Source organism: Setaria italica, chromosome VIII, assembly GCF_000263155.2.
Source record: "Setaria italica strain Yugu1 chromosome VIII, Setaria_italica_v2.0, whole genome shotgun sequence".
NCBI lineage: Eukaryota > Viridiplantae > Streptophyta > Magnoliopsida > Poales > Poaceae > Setaria > Setaria italica.
The window spans coordinates 5,421,409-5,442,571 of NC_028457.1; positions in this window are offsets into that span (position 1 = coordinate 5,421,409).

Here is a 21,163-nt window from a genome sequence, read left to right on the forward strand (position 1 = left end):
GCCACCAGTAGGAACCACTGGATGACGAGGCTGCCGAGGACGAGGACGCGAAGCTGCCACTCCTCCCACCATTGGATAGCACTCTGGATATCAGTCATTGTTTGTGTTTGTTGTGTGTCCCCCTAGCACTCGAGTTTTTCTCTCTCTTTTTTTACAACCACTAGCTGCACTCAAGTTTTAGAGGGCACTCGGCTGGTTAGTTTGTCGGTACGGCGATAGCTACCGCGCATATATATAGACAGTTTAGTTACAAACTGTTAAACATGGATTAACAAATAGTAGCTAGAAAAAGAAATATGAATATTACAGCATGGGAAACACATCTAATCCCTCCATTCCAATTTATAGCTCGTTTTGACTTTTCTAGGTGTATAGTTTTAACTATACACCTAGATATATGTTTATGTCTAGATAAATAGTAAATAATATGAATTTAGAAAAGTCAAAATGACCTATAATTTGAAATGGAGTGAGTACAACCGAATAATAACTGGCCTACCTTCCGTCCACAAATGTAAATACTTCTAGGACTTTTGGGACAATTTTAATAAAGTATATATGGGAAAGACATATCTACTGCTCAATGTAGTACCTACTCCTGTAGAGTACACTTGCAGCTTCTCAGGTTGCAATTATGTATTTTCTAGACATGCAGCTGGAACTGCTCTATAACACAATTGTACATGCATGTTGTGTTGCGACTGGTTTATTTCTCTGAATGTAACTGAGGAGGTATATGCGCAACTTGAATAGGAATGTAGCAATGTAGAATCTACAGCTTAGCAATGTTGCAATTAACGTATACACATTTTAGACTCGCCATATATACGCACACACTAACCTACACCTTGCAATGTAGAATCAGATTCTACACTTTGCGTGCCGGATTAACATTCCATACTCACGTCACGAATCTATTCCTTGCTTTGTCTCTAAATGATTAAAGGCAAAAAAAGGCGATCTTCACAGTTTTGGATGATGTCGCGCGATCACAACCATTTAACAAGCGCAACAGCACCGGTACAGTACACAAACGAGCATTAGTCCTTATTGGAAAATCTCATATATCTCGGCTTTCCCAATTGGGACTAAAGGTCCCCATCATTAGTCCTAGATCTTTCACCCGGGACTAAAGACCTTCCTTTAGTCCCGTTGGTAATACCAACCGGAACTAAAAGTTCTGCGCCCTTCCTTTAGTCCCGTTGGTAATACCAACCGGGACTAAAAGTTTTTGCATCCAAAAACATTTCAAGCACGTGCGTGCGCGGTGTGCGTGGTATTCAAATCCATAGCCTCAAGCCTCACGCGTAGCTTTCTTACCATTTCACGTCCACAACACATCTAACTAAGTAGGGGATGCAATCCTTTTGTAGTATGACTACAAAATTAGACCCGGGACTAAATCCTATTTAGTCCCGAGTCAAAAACAACCGAGATTTTTGTTAAGGATGGAATGTTGTTTTTCTACAAGTGAGGTCATATAGTGAGAAACACACATGAGACAGGTAGTAGAGCCAAAATATTAGTAACAACACTAGAGCACAATCAAAGACGAAGTAGCGATATGTGTCTTAAGCTAGAGTGCTGCTGTACCTTCACGTGTTCCATTATTGAACACACTCGATGGCGTTGTGCTCACTAGGTAGAAACGATTTACCGACAGGTTTTTACTTGAATCGTTTCTGCTCCTGCATGCATCACATCATCAATACCACTTTGCCTTTATTTACTCACTTTATTCTTTTCTTCTCATGCATGGTTCCTTTCGTGTTCACTTCCTTTTTCAAATGTTCAACTTTCTCTGTACAACACTACTAGAAATCACCATGTTCTCTAGGATTTTAGAGGTTCCCTAGCAGTAAAAACACATTCCTAGGGAAAGAAGATATCCCTACGGTTCATCTAAAACCTAAGGAAACAGAAAATGTTCACTCCAGAATTACTCATTTCCTAGGAACACTAGCAGAGAACTGACCTTCCATCCAACCCCTTTTGTCCCAGTTAATATTGGACCCGTGACTAAAGTGGCCTTAGCCCTGGGTCAAACATATGCCACCGAACATCACCGCACGCGCGGGGTGGGGGGGGGTGGGGGGCTTTAGTCCCAGTTGTAAATACCAACCGGGACTAAAGTCTCCCCTTTAGTCCCGGTTGTAACAGCTCCAAAAAATCCCATCGACGCTCCACCCTTTTGTCCCAGTTGGAAATTACAACTGGGACAAAAGATCCCCTTTTTATCCCGGTTGGAATGACCAACCGGGATAAAAGGTACCGTCCCAGTTGGTAATTCCAACCGAGACTAAAGGGGACAAAACGTCCTTCACAGCGCGCCCACATCTCTCCACATTAATTATCCTTGCAGGCACTCCTCTCCTTCGTTCCCGTAGCCAGTCACTCCTCTCCTTCCTTATCCTCTCCTCCTCTCTCTCCTCTCCGCGCCACCGCCACCTCCTCCCCCTCTACTGCCCCTCTTCTCGCCCCTCACTAGCAGTGAGGAGCGGCAGCGGGGTGAGGGCGGGGGGTGGCGCGCAGGGGAGCGGTGCGCGGGCGGCAGCGCACGGGCGGGCAGCACAGGTGGAGGAGGCGGAGCGAGGCGGGCGCAGGTGGGCGGCACGCTGGGGAGCAGACCCAGCAGTGCGGGGCGGAGCGGTGCTGTCGGTGCGGGTGGAGCGGAGGCATACGGTGGCGGTGGGTGGAGCTGGGCGGGTGCAGAGGCGGAGGCGGGCGAGGGCGGAGGTCGGCGCGGGCGCGCAGCCGGCAGGCTTTTTTATTTTTTGTCAAAACTTTTTAGTCTCGGTTGGTAACACCAACTGGGGCTAACGGGGTCTTTAGTCTCGAGTGAATGATCTTGGACTAAAGAACTCCCTTTTATCTCGAAAAATTAATCCCGGTTGAGTATTTGAGAGATATGACCCTTACCAACTGGACTAATGCTTACTTTTTCAATAGTGGAACGGTGGATATATAGTCACCAACATGGAATCCAAGGCGTGCTGGGATGTTGATACCTACAATTTTTGATAAAAAAAAGGTAGGAAAAGAAATTTTATTTCGCTCCAAATTAGTATATCAAGATAAGAAAAGAGAAAAAAGTAAAACAAATGACAAAATAAATAACATAAAAGAATAAGGAAAATAAAAGAGAAGTTAGTGTTACCAAAAGGAGAGGAAAAAGGGAAAAAAAGGAAAAGAAAAGAGATGAAAAAAGGATAAAGGAGAGTGGAGGAAAATAAAAATAATAAGAAGAAAAATAAAAAAAGAATAGAACAGAGATGAAAAAAAGGATAAAGGAGAGCGAAGGAAAATAAAAATAAAAAAAAAGAAAAATAAAAAATAATAGAGAAAGAAAAACAAAATAAAAGAGATTTATGGCTCCGCATAAATAAGAAGTTGTGCGACAGCTACAAAGTAGGAATTCAATTAAAAATAGAATAAGGATATACATACAAGAACTAATCCTAGCGAAAAGGCAGAATAAATTGGGTTGGTAAGTAATACTACTCCTAGACCCCAGTAGAAGAATAAATCCCCCAAATAGCATAAGAATCTCATGTATTGGTCCAGGTAAATCCATTATGGATAAGAAGAAATTTATAGTATAAAATTTTTCATGAACTGACTAAAACTAAAAGATTCAAGGAAGGAAAAAGATATAAGGATATTTTTTTGTATATGTCTATAAGTTGTTAAGCAGTAGTTATTCTTTTTTCGCTATAGTTAGTAAAAATGGATTTTTCTAACAAAAAAATCCTAATACCTCCAAGATTTTTCTTCGTCTATTTTACTTTGAGGCGAATTCCTAATTGTTTGAATTGTGTAATCTCCCATTATGGAGATTGGTAACCGACTCAAAGAAATTTGATTGTAATTCAATTCATGACGATCATAAGTAGAAAATTCATATTCTTCAGTCATCGATAAACAATTTGTCGGACAATATTCAACACAGTTACAACAAAATATACAAACTCCGAAATCAATACTATAATTAAGCAATTGTTTCCTTTTAATAACCTTTTCAAATCTCCAATCCACAAGAGGTAAATCTATCGGGCATACACGAACACATACTTCACAAGCAATGCATTTATCAAATTCAAAGTGTATTCGCCCCCGGAAATGCTCCGATGTAATTGATTTTTCATAAGGGTAGTGAATCGTTATAGGTAAACGATTTGTGTGGAATAAGGTAATTATGAAACTTTGACCAATGTATCTTGCGACGTCGTATTGTTTGTTGACCATAACTAATGAATCCAGTTAGCATAGGGAACACATTCTAAATATGTATGAAAAAAGTATGTTTCTTTCTCTTGTTTGAGAGAACTTTTGTGTTGAAAATATTCTTACTGTTATTGTATTATTGTATTTATAGTGAAACTAGTTGGAAAGAAGTTGTTAATAAGAGATTCCCTAGAGAAATAGGTAAAAGAAATTTCCATCCAAGATTTAATAATTGATCCATTATCATCCTGGGTAAAGTCCATCTTATTATGATAGAAATGAAGAGAAATAAATAAGCTTTAGTTAATGTAATAAAGATACCTATTACCATTTCCAAAATTCCTATTATTTTATTCACTTGGAAAAATCCAAAAAAGGATATATAGGGAATAGATAAATTCAAATAAAAAAAGGAGAGCGGAGGAAAATAAAAATAAAAAGAAGAAAAATAAAAAAGAATAGAGAAAGAAAAAAAATAAAAGGACGTACGTTGTCCTGCTATGCAAGTCTGCATGAAGCAGCATGAAAGAGAATGATCAAAGATGTTCATTTGTGATATTACATCATTGCTAACCACGATTGCCTCGCGGTGATGCCGCTGACACGATGGCAGTTTATGAGCTTGCGGTTGACTAGTCACACAAGCTGGGTGGTACGGAGTATTAATTATTAAAGGGGGAAACCAGTGTGGGCCCAATGCTACTACTGAAAGAATCGTCGTCCCAGGACCAGTGCTAGGAGGCCCAACTAATGGTCCAGCTTCAGGAACCCACAGCGGCCGGCGCAGCCGAAGAGCCCGCGGGGTGGTATTCATTATTAAAGGGGGAAACCAACGTGGGCCCAATACTATAAAGAGTCGTGGTCCCAGGACTAGTGCTAGGCCCAACAAACGGTCCAGCTTCAGGAACCCAATAAGTCGCATAGCAGGGCCAATATCTAGAAGTTTTGCCCAGAATTTCTGTTCTATTGATTTCTGTCAGTATTTGGCACTTCCCTCACCTTAGCTTTTGCCTTCGCTTTTGCAGTGTTTGGATGGGCTATTCCCAGCCTGATCGCTGCTTCATTTTCTGTTCTCTGCTTCTCATCCTCATTCTGCTTGCCGAAAACATAAACCTGAGGCTGCCCACCAGTTGTGTTTGATGTGGTGAGGACCTGACAGCAGGAAAGCACCTGAGGCCCAAGGGGAGTACAAAGTTTTGTGCTCTAGAACCACAAGTCGGAAGAGAACCCCACAAGTTGGACGCCATGTGAAACCACTATTGAGGCCATAAAGATTTCGCTTAATCAAAGTAAACTGAACCTTAGCATGACGAGAATATTGTTGTATGGACAACCCAAAGGCAAAGATGGACCACGATGCAACTTGTGCTGGCCTCATCTCAAGCCTTGCGCGGCACCTTGCTAGGTGAAGGGAGTCAGGGACTACAATGCCCTAAGATGGACGGTGAATTAGGGTTTCCATAAACTATGGCTTAATTGAATGATAAAAACCTACATACAAGTTCTATACACTCATTGCAAGTTAACTGAGAATTTTCGCATAGGATAAAATTAAAACAACCTAAACGTTGGACGCTGAGAGGACTTTTGTGCCATTCAATCTGCTCCACTCTTTTCTCTCCTCTCTCATGTCTGGGACTGATTCCCAACACGTGACGTGATATCCAGAAAGATCACACTCCAAATTGAAATGTGGTTGAAACATGTCCACGGGCAAACGTCCACGAGCATCTATTCTTTCCAATCCAAACCTCGATTCGGCTCCTGCGATTATCAAGCAAATCTTCACCTTAGCACCAGCTGGGCAAGTTTATGCAGTAGCCCTTGTGTTCACTCCTTGAAAAATCATCAGTACTAGTATACCTTGCGCTTGTTCAGAGGAGAAGGCAAGATGAGTTCGCTGGTGATCAGCCTCGTCAGCGAGCAAGATTTGAAACAGAAGTTGGCGGGCGCCACCACAAAGCTGGTAATTTAGTTTCCTCTCCAGCAAAATTAAACTTACCAAGGCTAGCCCTTGTTAATTTCAGTATGAAAATCTCTTGGTTTTGTTGATTCCCTTCTGTCTTCTCTCTCTGTCTCTCTCTCTCTAATTTGCTGGGCCCAAATTAATAAGGTGGTGCTGGAGTTCGTCAAATCGGGCAGCCAGATTTGCGAATACTTGAAGACGGAGCTGGAAAATATCGCCAAACAACTGCAGGACTGCGAGGTTATCATAGAGCAGATCAGCCGGAGGGCCGGACTATCTAACGAAAAGTTACTATTAATGCTCTTCAGCTCCTGTTCTCTTGAAACTCTTAATCTTCAAAGCTTTCAAATAGCAATACTTCTACTGGAAGCAATCATTGGCACAACCATACAAAGCAAATAAACACAACTAAAAACAATACACCAATAAAAGAGAAAAGCTTTAAAAGAGCGCATGAAAGGATAGGGCTCGATTCTAGAATCACGAAGGCACGTGAAACACTAAGAATGATGCTATCGTTGAAGACACACATCTATTGGATAAACTTTGATTGTAATGGAAATACAAGAGCTATACGCTGCATTTATTTTTATTTAGAAAACACATGTAAAGAATACTTTTAGAAAATACCCTAAGTTAGAGTTAATTCAAATTATATTTGTATATGAAAAGACGATGTAAAAATTAGTCAACTTTTATTTATATAAATAAATATTCATGTATAAATTATGCCATTTAAATATTTAACTTTGAAAAATAAACTATATGTAATAACACCTAATCAATAACTTTATATGTCGCATTGAACTAAAACAAGTTATAATTACGAACTCATTTATGTTGATATTAATCACATTAACACATCCTTAAAGAAAACCGTGTATAAACCTAATTAGCTTTTAATTGGAAAGATTAGTAAATAAGTATTAATAAAATTAATATCATATTTATTATAAAAAATATGAAACATGGTGAAACAACATTGCTAAACTATAGCTTACGATTAGAAGATTAACACAGCAAGAACCGACTAAAATGAAACTTTGGTTGAGAAGATACACTATTGAAGATTTCGGTTTATAAAAGAAAAGAACTATGTGCTTCATACATTTTAAATTTAGAAATCAATGTAGATGACACCTCAGAAAAATATCCTATGTTAGAATTAACTCATGTTATATTTATATTTTGAAAACACGAACTAAAGCTTAGTCAAATTTTAGTTACAATGTTCATGTATAGTTTTACCACTTTGAACATTTAATTTGGAAAAAAAATATATGTGGGAACATCTAAGCGCATAACTTTATGATTCGTGTTGAACTAACCAAATTATAATGGGAAAATTGGTTCTGTAGCATCGAAAGATCCCGACTTTCATAAAATACCACTAAAAGACCTCTGCCCTGTAAAATACCATCAAAAGAAGAGAACACTAACTAAAAGTAGCACTCTGTTAGATTTTAGGACCAACGGTGTTAACTAGGACAAAAATACCCTCCCTCTTTTAGCCATTGCAGGACATAGGGTCTGTCCGGATCCCTTGCCGGCACTCACCTTGCCTCGCCTGGAAGAGCAAGGCAAGTTTCCAGAGGATGTTTGCTTCCCTTGCTACTGCTAGTGCTTGCCTTGCAGCGCGGCTCAATGCGGCGGCTAGCAAAGTTCGATGGGGCCACAATGAAGCTCTATAAGGTGGCCAGCAGGGCTCGATTCGGCGGCCGGCGCGCTTGACGCGGCAGCGGGGAACTCGATTTGGGCGTGACACAGCTTGATGCGCGGGCTCGACTGGGCAGCGATTCGGTCGCGGTGGAGTCCGATGCGGCGGTCGGCGTGCTCGACACAGCAGCGGGGACCTCAATTCGGCAGCCAGTGGGGCTTGATGAGGTAGCGGGGAGCTCGATACGGACATGGCGGAGCTCGATTCAGCGGCAATGAGGTTCGATTTGTCCACCGTGGAGCTCGATTTCATGGTGCTGTAACTCGATTCATCTGTGATTTACGTCGATTTGCTGACAGCAAAGCTCAAATTGACGTGGCTCGGTGACTCGCATGAGTGCACGACTGAGCAAGCAAACCTTGCCTGTGAAGGAGAGCTGAGGTGCGCGTGCGCGTGGTGGGGTGCGCCGCAGTCCGGGATGATGGCACCGGCCTCCTCGAGGCTATCAACGCAGGTGTCGTGGTTGGTGAGTGTAGCGGAGAGCCACGTGAGCGCATCATCGCGTGCGAGGGCCGTATGCGTGAATTTCGGGAAGAGCGGTTGCCTGCAGGCGCTTTGTTCAAAAAATCACAATCATGAGAGAGAAGACTGCGGAACAAAAAGGAGTTTTGCCATGTTTACTATTGCGCTTTCTTTGGGAAAAGTGTCAGAGTTGAAAAAATTTCAGAGCAAAAGATATGTTTCACTCCAAAACTGGGGGGCATGTGTTGACGCCGGATTTTGACACATGTTTGGATCAGTGTCAGAGGAGAGGAAGGCAGTCGATGCGGTGGGCTAGAAGCTACAGTTGGGAATCGGCCAATTAGAGCTACAGTGTTTCGGCCGATTGGTGGAAGGAGTCAATGGAGGCTGGCCGATTGGGAGCCAGAACGGCTTGGTCGGTGTGGGCCTAAAGTGGGCCAGGGTGATGATTAGCTGAAGAAGGAGATTGGCCCTTGGAAAAATACTAACCAACTCCGATACGAGTTGCGTTTGTTTGTAAATATTTGTTATCTTTAAAATTAGAGATAGATCCTAGTCGGTTAGGAAATCGGTTGTAACAGGGTATAAATAGCTGCCTCGTAAGGCTTGTAAAGGACATCACATCAATCAATACAACAAATCTACTTTTTCCTTGCACTTTACTTTCAGGTCGGTGACTTCGCCAAAATCTTTTCTTTTCACGAGTTCGTACAAGTTGGCAAGGTTGCATCGACACGATCTCCGGCCAATTGGTAAGTTTCGCTTATCAAGTAATATCTAAGCTTTAACTTCGGGCACATCGCTGTTGTTTCGTTTAGATTTATTCACCAGTTATCGGTATTAACTAGAATTATAGGTTTTACCTATTATTTTAGTTTTATCACCAAGTTATCCAGCTTGAGACATGAATTGTCGGCTTTTTATCATTATTTTTATTTATCATCACATAGCCGATTAGATCTGTTCCGAGCATTGTTTAGGTTGCTCTAGTAGTTTCTTTACAATTGCTACGTGATCATCGGCTGTTCTATAGCTGGTCATCTACACAGTAAATTGGTTGATTCGCTGATATACTTTTCAAGACAGATCGGAACCTTAGTCGATCGAAACCCCTACAATTTAACACTTTTCTTTCCTTGTCAATCAACAGGTCAGATTGACTGGCACGCCGCGTGAACTGCACCAGGGCGATAACCCGAACAGGAGCTAAGAAGATTTTCTGGGGTCGTGTGTCTGACGCTGAGAGTCATCGCCTGATTTTTAGCGTCAACACACTTTTGGCACGCCTGGTGGGACAGAAGCAAGATCCAGCATGTCGAAGGCTACTGAGATCTCTGAAGATAACGTCATCAAAATCAGTGAAGTAGATCTCAAGGATGACCAGAGGGAAGAGGTGGCAAAGGCTTTGGAAGAATACAAGAAAACATGCCTGCAATCCTTTAGTCATACCAGAAGCAGGGAGACCGTCAAGAAAGCTGCTCTTCCAACTCCTTGCCATATCACCGTCGCCGAGGACTCGGGAAAGATGTCTAAGATGATCCAGCAATCTATTTATTAGGCTATGATCGACCAGTCCAAGGTGATGACCAACAAAGTGTACAACGCCGTCGTCAGCTCCATGGTCAATGGCGCAGCTCAGGGGTATCTGGGACCAGCTTATGCCCCTCCCATCGTGGCACCGATCAGAGGCTTCTCAACAGTGCCAAATATGCCTCAGTCGGTTCCTCAGCCGATGTAGATGCAAAGCGGGGGGGGGGGTACAACACTTCAATGCCCATGGGATATAACGGTGCAACGCTCTATCAATCACAAGCACCGTTTTACCCTGCACTAGTCCCCCCCGCCCCGCGCAATCGCCATTTTCAAACTCGGCATCTTGGGGGACGACAGCCACACTTGCCGATCTGGACCTGTCCACTAGTTACGGGAAATTTCCAGTACAGGCGTCATTTCCATCAGCCTCTCGGCCGACAGCCCCACAATATCAGCAGGCTACCTTGGAAATCGGCAAGAGGGCAGGTGCTATCAGATCCACTCAGAACTGCGGCGCCGATAGTATTGTACGATGAGACGGTGGATGCACTGCATCAAATTGACCCCACGCGACAGCAGCCATCGGCTCCTCAGGCGACAGCCCAACCGCAAGATCCGCTTCATGTACCAGCTTATCACCCAATTGTGGTGCCGCAAGTTCAACAACACTTGCCGATTCCTCAGCCGGTGGTGCATCAGCAACAACAACATCAACAACAAGTGAACTGGATCGCAAGGATAATAGATATAATACAAGACCAGTTCAGGTTGAAGCCAAAGGTACAGACTTATACATACAAGACACCATACCCACCCACTTATGTGTTGTTGCCATTCCCTCATCGGTACAAAGTTCCCGACTTCACCAAGTTCTCGGGCCTGGATGACACGTCAACGGTGGAGCACGTTAACAGATTCATCATCCAGTGTGGAGAAGCTACTGCGCAAGATGCTCTAAGGGTGCGCCTGTTTTCGTCATCCCTGTCCAGGTCAGCCTTTCAATGGTTTACTACACTGACGCCCAACTCCATAGTTACTTGGGCCGATCTGGAAACACAATTCCATAAATACTTCTACGCGGGGGTCCACGAGATGAAGCTCTCAGATTTGACAAGCCTCAAGTAGAGAAGTGATGAGTCAGTGGCCAGCTACGTGCAGAGGTTCAGGGAGGTTAGGAACAAGTGTTACACCCTAGTTCTGACCGACGCCCAGTTGGCCGACATCGCTTTCCAAGGACTCCTGTCGCACATCAAAGAAAAGTACGCTTCACAGGATTTCGAGAGCTTGAGCCAAATCGTTCACTAGCAGTCTGGGCAGGAAGTGCGCCCCTTCGACCTGCAAAGAAATTTTCAAAAAAAGGTGGCATACGTAGAAGGGTCCGAATCGGAGGAGGAAGTAGAAATCGGCCTGGCAGAATGGGTAAAAGGGAAAAAGCCAATATCATGTCCGTTCGGTAAAAAGGAACCGGAGACATTTGGTTTCGACACATCCAAGGCCAACAAAATCTTCGACATGCTGCTCCAAGAGGGACAAATCAAACTCTCACCCTACCACACGATTCCGTCGGCTGAACAGCTCAAAAAGATAAAGTATTGCAAGGTCTTCTGTCAACAGATACAGTCAGCTATTGAGCAAGGGAGACTTAAATTCAAGGTCCCAGCAAAGCTAGCGAAGCCGATGAAGATCGACCAGCACCCCTTCCCCGCTAACATGGTCAGCATGGGAAGGAACTCGCTCCAAACCAAAGTGCTGATGTCAGAATTAGCCAGAAGGAGCGGCGCAGTGGACCCCAAAAACCAAACCTTGGCCGAAGATGTTAAAGGAAAAGGTTGGATGGAAAACGAAGGCGAAGGCTTGGAGAGACCACGTCGGCCTGTCACATCCCGAGACTTGCTCAGCAAATACCAGAGGCAGCGGGAGGACACGAGACGTCATGAGGAGATGATGCGCTGACACTAGGATCACTGGAGATGCCCGTTCTTCATTCACTATTGGGAAAATAACCTCAGGCTACCGTCGGCGGATAACTGCCTTTAGTGCAACGGTCAACATTGCAGCAGCCGCCCGTTCAAGAGATCACGCTCGGGGGATCGAGGACTAGAGCCGATCAGTAGAAACAGGCACGAGCAAGAAGATTGGCACATTTTAGTGCGTGATCGGCTGGGGGGGCAGAATAGACCAGCGTAATCGGCTGGGGGGTAGAACCAATGCATATGATCGGCTGGGAGAGATGGCCGATGCGAGAGTCTCAGACAAAGACCCTCTGGGGCAGGAGCTAGACTGGGAATGCGCTAAACCACCAAGCAAACCAGTGAACCCCAGGTGGTGCCCAGACGGTCTAACCAAATCCCAAAAAAAGGAGGGTCCAGCGTTTGTGCCAATGGGAGCAGCAAGAAGAGGAACAAAGGCAAGCGGCGGACAAGAGAGGAGTCAGATCTCAAGTTTTGCATCCTAGAAGAAAAGCTGATGAGGAAAATGATGATCAGGATTCGGCTGCTGACGTCAACATGGTGTTCATCTTGCTGATGGAGTTCATGCCTCCTATTGACCGCGACAACGCAACAGAGATTGAGGAGAAGATGGCACAATTGGCTTTGGAGCCAATGACCACAACTTTTGAAAACCCCAAGGATGAAAAACGCCAACACCTCAAGGCTCTGTTGGTCAACAGACGACCGGTCGCTAAGCTGCTGGTAGACGGAGGCGCTGCCGTGAACATCATGCAATATGCTATGTTCCACAAACTAGGCAAGGGAGAAGAAGATCTAATCAAGACGGACATGATGCTCAAGGATTTCTAAGGCAACATATCTCCGGCCCGGGGAGCACTCTGTGTCGACCTCACCATTGGCAGTAAGACCCTACCCACTACTTTATTCATTATTAATGGCAAAGGGTCCTATAATATGTTGCTCGGGCGAGATTGGATCCATGCAAACTGCTGCATCCCGTCTACAATGCAGCAATGCCTCGTCCAGGTGATCGGCGACACCATCAAAGTAGTCACCGCCGATTCCACCTACAGCGTTGCCACAGCCGTCGCGCAGCAATGGAGCTGCGAGCACGTCAGATGCATATCTGGCAGGAGAGCTTTGGCGGCGCTTGGCTCTACTCCGGCTTGGGCGGTGGCGGTGCTGCTCGTGCGTGGAAGGGCGGCAGGCGAAGGGAGCAGCAGCAGGGCGCGTAGGGGAGAAGGCGTCACCCTTTATAGGGCTGCGGGACGCGCCCTAGCTTGGCACACATGCCAAGGGCGGCGCCGCCGCGATGCTCTCAGCCTCAGACGCTAGCAGCTTGTGGCGGCTGCTGGGCCATGGTGGGTTGGGCGAGCTTGCGGCTAGATATGTTTGATCAGGGTGCAGGTGGTCACAACCAATCCTCGGCAAATTTAGCTTCTAGAGGTTGGGGAGGCTTCAACTCGCATGGCCACGATGGATCTAGTGGAAGTCGCACGGCAACTTCTTCAACAATAGCAACTCCTCCAATAGTAACTTCAAATCTGGAGGACGGTCAAGCAGGCCCCAATGTCAGATTTGCGGCAGGACTAATCACACTGCTCTTGCATGTTGGCATAGATTTGAAGATTTCTAGCCATCAAACAACAACAAGTCAACCTCAGCTGCCTATGGTGTTGAAACTAACTAGTATATGGACAACGGTGCGACTGATCATAGTACCAGTGAATTGGACAAGATGATGGTACGTGACAATTATGGTGGCCATGATCAAGTCCACATAATGAATGGTTCGGGTATGGAAATCAGAAGTATTGGTCATTCGACTTTACATACCCCAGTTTGCAATCTTTTATTGAAAAATATCTTGCATGTTCATAAAAGTCTTGCTTTAGTTCATCGTCTTGCCTCTGATAATAATATATTCCTTGAATTTCGTCCAAATTTTTTCCTCATCAAGGACTGGGCAACAAAGAAAATTCTTCATCAAGGCAAGTGTGAATGAGGCTTTTATCCCCTAGTTTCAATCTCTTCTGAGGCAAGCACAAATAAAGTAGCGTTTGGAGTCAATAAGTCGTCCGTGTATAGGTGGCATAGTTGTTTGGGTCATCCATCTTTTCCTATTGTTAGGCATGTTCTAAGGAACAATAAATTGTCTTTTCTAGATGATACCAGTAGTAATTCAGTTTGTGATCCTTGTCAAAGATCCAAGAGCCATCAATTACCTTATGCAAATACAATTAATGTGCCTACTTTTCCTATCCAATTGATTCACTCTGACATTTGGGGTCCAGCTCCAGAATCTGTTGGTAGACATACATATTATGTGAGCTTCATCGATGTCTATAGTAAATATACTTGGATCTATTTGCTTCGAAAGAAGTCTGAAGTTTTCCAAGTCTTTCATAATTTCCAAAACCTTGTTTAGCGCAAGTTTGATAGGAAAATTTTATCTATACAAATAGATTGGGGAGGAGCATATGAGGGGTTGCATTCCTTTTTCCAGAAAATTGGTATCTCCCATTGAGTTTCATGTCCTCATGCTCACCAACAAAATGGTTCTGCAAAAAGAAAACATAGGCATATCATAGAGGTTGGGCTTGCTCTTCTTGCAAACGCATCAATGCCCTTAAAATTTTGGGATGAAGTTTTCCTAACTGCTACTTATGTAATTAATCTTTTGCCTAGCAAAGTCATCAATCATCACACGCCAGTAGAGCTTCTTCTTCAAGAAAAACCCAACTATGCCTCTCTTCATATCTTTGGGCGTGCATGTTGGCCGAATCTCAGGCCCTTCAACACAACAAATCTTGCTTTTCGCTCAAAAAGATGTGCCTTCCTTGGTTATAGCTCTATTCACAAAGGATTCAAGTGTCTTGATATTCCAACTGGTCATGTATATATCTCCCGCGATGTAATCTTCGATGATTTGTCTTTCCTTTTGAAACGCTCCATGAAAACGCTGGTGCTCGTCTCTATCAAGAAATTCTTCTTTTACCAAATCATCTTTTGAATAACAGTTCCGAGGATGTAAGTTGTAATGCTAATACTACTGATGATCATAATTCACATCGTGGTTCTAGTGCTGTGTCACATGTGTAGGAGCAACCTGGAGAAAATTTGGTGCAAAATGATGTCTCCCATACAATAACAGGAATCCGACCAGCACTGGAATCGGAGATGATGCGCCGGTACCTTCAGGCCCTGAATCCCAGAGGATTTCCCTGCCGCCCGTCAGAGGTCGTCTCCACGCGCGCTGCACCCTGCGCTTGATGAGCCGTGTGGTAGGCCGCGACAAGCTGCGAGCCGAGCCAAGCGGGTCGTGCCATGCCTTGCGAGCCACGACAGGCGGGAAGCACGCCCAGCCCCGAGCCACCGCGTGGAGCGCCAGGATAGGCCAGGTGCACGCCAACACCACGCCGCATGGAGTGTTTGCCTCGGAGTCAGTAGAGATCCTTCCCCTGGGATCCTCTGCGAATGCTACTCTGGATTTAACTTCAGAATCTAGGTTTGTCTCCTATCCAACACCAAATACCTCCTCGACCAAGGACAAGATCTCAAAGTGGCATTGTTAAACAAAAACAATATACTGATGGGACTATTAGATATGGTTTCTTTTCTTCTACAGGAGAGCCACATACTCTACAGGAAGCACTTGGGATCACAGATGGACAAAAGCAATGGAAGGGGAGCTTATGGCGCTTCACAAAAACAAGACTTGGCACTCGGTTCCTCCCTCTAAAGGTAACAATCTCATTGATTGTAAGTGGGTGTATAAATTAAAGTGGAAAACTGATGGGAGTATAGATCGTTATAAAGCAAGATTGGTTGCTAAAGGGTTTAAACAAAGGTATGGTATTGATTATGAAGATACCTTTAGCCCTGTTGTGAAAATAGCTACTGTTCGATTTGTGATAATTATAGCAGTCTCAAGAGGCTCGTGTTTGAGGCAGCTAGATGTACAGAATGCGTTTCTTCATGGTGTTCTTGAGGAAGAGGTTTACATGAGACAACCTCTAGGCTTTGAGGATGCAAAATTTCCAAACTATGTTTGTAAGTTGGATAAAGTTATTTATGGGTTAAAACAAGCTCCGAGGGCCTGGTATTCAAGGTTGAGCTCAAAATTACTTGATCTTGGATTTAGAGCCTCCAAGTTTGATGCATCATCATTTATCTACTCCAAGTCGAATACAACTATATTTATACTCATATATGTTGATGATATCATAGTAACAGGGGGTCATCTATGGATGCGGTTTTAGCATTACCTAAAGATCTACGAGCAGATTTTGCTCTCAAAGATTTGGGAAATCTGAATTATTTTCTTGGCATTGAAGTCAAACCAACTCAGGGAGGCATTATATTCTCACAAACAAAGTATGCTTCGGATGTGTTGAAAAGAGTTGGCATGACAAATTGTAAGTCTTCTTCGATTCCTTTGGCAGCCTCAGAAAAATTATCCTATCAAGATGGCACTTTATTATCAGTAGAAGGTGGTATAAGATATTACAGTATTGTTGGGGCCTTGTAGTATTTAATGCTCACACGTCCTGATTTAGCTTTTGCTGTTAACAAAGTGTGCCAATTTCTGCATGCTCCTTCAACTGTTCATTGGGCAACTGTTAAAAGAATTTTGAGGTATGTGAAAGGGACACTGAATATTGGGCTTGAGATAAGTAAGTCGTCTTCTACTTTGATAAGTGTTTTCTCTTACGTGGATTGGGCCAGTAGCATTGAGGATAGAAGGTCTACTAGTGGATTTGTTGTTTATTTTGGTCCGAATTTAATCTCGTGGAGTACTAGAAAATAGGCAACTGTGTCTAGATCAAGTACTGAAGTAGAGTATAAATCATTGGTCAATGCTACAGTTGAAACTATTTGGGTAGAAGCATTACTATCTGAATTGGGTGTGAAAGTAAAGGAACCACCTTTCTTATTGTGTGACAATCTTGGTGCAACTTATTTGTCAGCTAATCCGTTTTTCATGCACGAGCTAAACATATTGAGATTGATTCTCATTTTGTAAGAGAACGGGTAGCAAGGAAGCAGCTAGAGATTCGCTTTATTCCATCTAAATATCAGCTAGCCAATGGTTTCACCAAGACGCTTCCAGCTAGGGAGGTTGAAAAATTCAAAGGCAATCTAAACCTCAGAAGCAATCCCGATTAATATTGAGGGAGGCTGTTAAAGGATAGATATGTTTCTTGTAAAGAGTCTTGTGTAAACACGTCAAATGAATGACATTGGATACATAGATGCATTGGTTAAACCTCAAGGTAAAGATAGATCTTATATAAATAGAGAAGATTTGAACCATATGTGTCTTGTATAACAAGTTGTAATCAAACTCTTATAATCTGTTGAGAATTTCCCCTATTAACATGCAGTCGTGCGCATGCCTAGGTAGGCAGCCACGTACACCTAATTACCATTACATCTTTCAGGCTGGCCCATGCCCAAGTACATCATCCCAAACTATCTCAGGAGATGCATCTGGCTGGCGTATACCAGCAGAGACGTCCTGGCGATCTACGCGCTTGCTACCATCTTCAATCGCAACGCCAGGGCGAGTGAGCATGCCGGCATGGCGACCTCCTTGGAGGACCTGTGGGCTCCGCTCCTCCTCGTCCACCTTGGCGGCCGGGATGAGATTACGGCCCTCAACATCCAGGAAAACGAGCAGTGGACACGGCACGCCATGACCATCGTGTCCCAGGTCACGGTCGCCTTGTACGCCTTCTACAAGTCATGGCCCCGCGCCGCTGACGGGAGGATACTGCTGTCAGCGATCATGCTCTTCATCAGCGGGATCATCAAATTCTGCGAGAAGCCCTTGGCTCTCAGGAGTGCTAGCATCAATCGGCTGGTGCCCGTGTCGTCGATTATAAAAGGAAAAAAACGAAAGCCTAACGCATGGGAGCGCTGCTTCACCGAGGTGGACGCTCGCTACAAAAGTTGCTGGAAAAAAGGGCCACGGCAGGAAGATCAACCCATCCTGTCGGAGATGGACCAAGTTCAGGTGATACTTTCTGACATCTCGCTGCTTGCCGCAGTTGGCAAGGAAAAGAAGAAGCATGTCCTAGCGCCACTAAAACCCGGCGTATAGAGATGACTTCTTGGCTGCGATGAGCATTTGAGCTCATCTACACTAGAGCTAATGTGATCTACGCTCCTGCATACATGGCTTGTGATTTCCTTCTGGTTCCGGCCTTGTACATCGCTGCCATCACGCTCTTTGTGACGGGTGACAAGAAGGGGTACAACACCACAGATATGAAGATGACATACATCTTCATGGTCTTCACCGCGGTGCTGGATGTCGTGGGGATGCTCATAAGTTGGCTGGTGTACGGGCTCATGTCCAAAACAAGAAAGCCAGCACTGTGCATGACGCTGCCCAAGTATCACCTCATAGACTCGGTGGCCAAGAGGATGAAGCCTAAAACCGGGTGCCTGCTCAAGTGTTTCACCTAAAACTGTCAAGGCGACCGCTATTCGTCAGCCGATGTCACAGAATTCGTCGTCTACAAACTGCTGAAGCCCGGGAAAGTTGAAGGCCTCGACCTCTCGAGCTACAGGATCCTCAGCCTCACCGAGCACAACTGGGCTCTGAGTGATGACCTACGAGAATACGTGAGGGACAAAGGACCTGAGAGTACTATACGGAGGAGCTACTCAAGGACAAGAAGGGCTTATCGCTCGACTGTCAAGTATCGAAGATCATGCAAGATATCAAGGGTGAAGACAAGAAAAGAGATTATCCTCTCTTTCACGACGCTTGCAAGCTTGCGGAAGAACTGATGGCCATGGGTCAGGAGGAAGAGGGTCAAGAGAAGCGCTCCAAGCTGATGTTCGGCGTGTGGACGGGCATGCTGTGCTACTCCGCCAGCATGTGCAGGGGCTACCTGCACGCTAAGAGCCTGGGCGAAGGCGGAGAGTTCTTCTCCTACATCTGGATCGTCATCTCCCTCAAGGGGGGCCAAGACATTGGCCGACAAGCTTCAGATGTCAGAGGAAGCGACGACGTCTGGTCCCCAAACAGAGGAGTCCGAACAAGATATCCAGTCGCTGTTTGGTCATGGTGCGTGAACATTGTACTAGTTTTGTTGCCTGCTTCCTCGCTTGCCGCTTACCGTGTGCTATCTATTTATTTTGCTTGCTGCTGCCGCATGGATGTCCATGCTGTTGCTTGTGATTAGTCTGGTTGCCTGCTAGGAAGTTTGTTGTCGATGTGCGGTTGTGTGCCCCGCGTTATTCGCGGCTCAAGTTTAATAAGCTGAGCCTCTGGCTCTGATCGAGTGTTTGTTGCTACAGTACCCTCTCATAAACCTCATCCATGTCTTTTTTCTTTTCATTCCAATTTCTTTCATGTGATGACGGTGTGATGGGTGCTAGCTGCTTGTTGGCGCAAATCTGCCTTGTACCAAGCAGAAGATGGCAAAGCACCCTACAAGAAGGGTACAACTGTAGTACAACTTTAGGTAGGAGGTATCGGGATAGGCATACGTGTGTTCTAGGTCTGGTGTGGCAAAAAGAAAAATGGAATTTTCTTTTCCCTTTCCTCTTGCGGGAAAAGGTTGTATATGATCACATGCCAACATGTGTTCTATACAATGTTGGATGATGCAGCGTATGGCTGACAAGGGATGGATCGGGCCGCGAATATCATTAGGCAAAGTGGGAGCGAGACGGGGCAACTCTTTCCTAAGGTGGAAACTGAACCAGCCTAAAAAGAAAATGAGGCGTTTCCTTTTTATTGATCATTCGACCGGAGTTCACGCGGGTCACCCAAGTGGTGATTTTTTATTATATCGGCCGACGTAGACAGAACCAGGTCCCCAGGCATGAGTGTCCATATCTGATTAAAACCTTTTGTTTTGTTCTCAAACAATCTTGTTTTGTTTTTGGAGCATTTTGTTTTGGTCTGTCAATAATTTCTATTTTTCATGGAACATTTTTATTTGTTCAAAGAGTAATTTCTATTTTAAACATTTTTTCAGACCATTTTATTGTTCTTCAAAGAATTTTTATAGTAATGTGCTAACTATAACAGAGGTCCACTACTTGTCTCTCCTTTGGTGTGCTTGGTGGGCTGCCTTATTTGTGGAAAAAAAAACATATGTCGCCACCGCTTAGAAGAAATAAAGGAGAACAAGAAAAAAAGGAGAAAAAGAGGAAAAGGGAATGGGCTAGAATAACCGTTGACCATATAAAAGGCTGGACCTAGTATGTTGGCAATAAATCTGAAATTTGGGAGAGAAAAAATCTTATGTTTTTTAGAAGACATCCTGCAATTTAGAAATTTCTTGTAAGGAACTAAATTTTGGGAAAATTTAGCACCATACTTATAATTGCAATTATCTCTCTGCTTTTTTTGTAAATACACAGGGGTTCATGGCAGACCAGGGCTCCCTCGCTTTCTCAATTGTGTCCAAGTACAGTGATTTTTTTACAGGATCAATGTATACACTGTATTTTATCTGAAATATACATATGGATGTTTTGGGATCTGTAATGTGATGAATGTGTTAAAAAATGATAACTTTTATCTGATTTGTTGGAAAATAAAATATGCAAGTGTTACCTGGATGTGTTAAAAAATTACAGGTTCATGTCAAGAAAAATGACAGGTTTCTCTGATTTGCTATTCAGAAGATGGCAGGTTTCTCTGATTCACTATTCAGAAGATGACAGGTTTCTTATATGCATGTTCTCTAATTCCAAACCAATTCAAAATGGACTAAAACAGAAACAATTGAGTTGTAACATTCATGGAGATGTTACAAAGAAATACAACAAGGTTACACATGTGCACGATCAGACCAAACAGATAAACATACATGAAGAACGGCGTTCACCCATCCTACTCCCACCTTCAACCACCGTCCCTCACAAACTATCTCCTTGCTAAATCCTCTCTGCGTCCCTTGAATACTCATCGGACCTCAAAAGTTATCTTTCATTGCCATGAAAAACATCATTCATCTACTGGCACGTCGTCTTGGTCAGAGTCCTTATTTTCCATCGCCTAGACCAACCCAACTCTTCCTTCATTCGTCAACTTTGTTGATGGGGTTTGTGCAAAAAATTGGCCATTTATCATCTTGTCACATACCAAATAGGCTGCAAGGCCTGATCAATGGTTGGCAGATAAGTTGGCCTTTGGCCCCACCAGGGAAATGAGCTAGCACAACAAAGGGTTTGCCATTTTTCCTTTTTCCAGCCGTAGCACAAGTGTTCCCAGGTCCGAAACCAGATGGTGGACAGTGCTGTGAGGATGATGAGAACGTAACTAAATTGGTTGTCAGC